This window comes from Elephantulus edwardii, unplaced genomic scaffold (assembly GCF_000299155.1).
Source record: "Elephantulus edwardii isolate Elephantulus edwardi_28Jun2011 unplaced genomic scaffold, EleEdw1.0 scaffold00103, whole genome shotgun sequence".
Taxonomy (NCBI): Eukaryota; Metazoa; Chordata; class Mammalia; order Macroscelidea; family Macroscelididae; genus Elephantulus; species Elephantulus edwardii.
The window spans coordinates 4071443-4071825 of NW_006399853.1; positions in this window are offsets into that span (position 1 = coordinate 4071443).

The window sequence follows — 383 nt, forward strand, 5'->3', positions numbered from 1 at the left end:
TTACAGACTGGTTCATTTCAGGGTCGAAAATATGGAACGCTTCACGAATTTGCGTGTCATCCTTGCACAGGGGCCATGCTAATCTTCTCTGTATCGTTCCAATTTTAGTATATGTGCTGCTGAAGCGAGCACAGGGCTGTTGTACATAGGGTCGCTATGAGTCGCAAGCGACTCGACGGCACATAACAACAACAACAACATAGACTGCCAAATGAACAAACAAGTCTGTCTTGAAGGAATTGCAACCAAGGTCCTTCTTAGAGGCCAGGATGGTGAAACTTCATTTCACATACTTTGGCATGTTAGTAGGGACCAGTTCTTGGGAAAAGACCTCATTGTGGAAAAGGTAGAGGGTCAATGAAAGAAAGGAGGACCCTCAACAA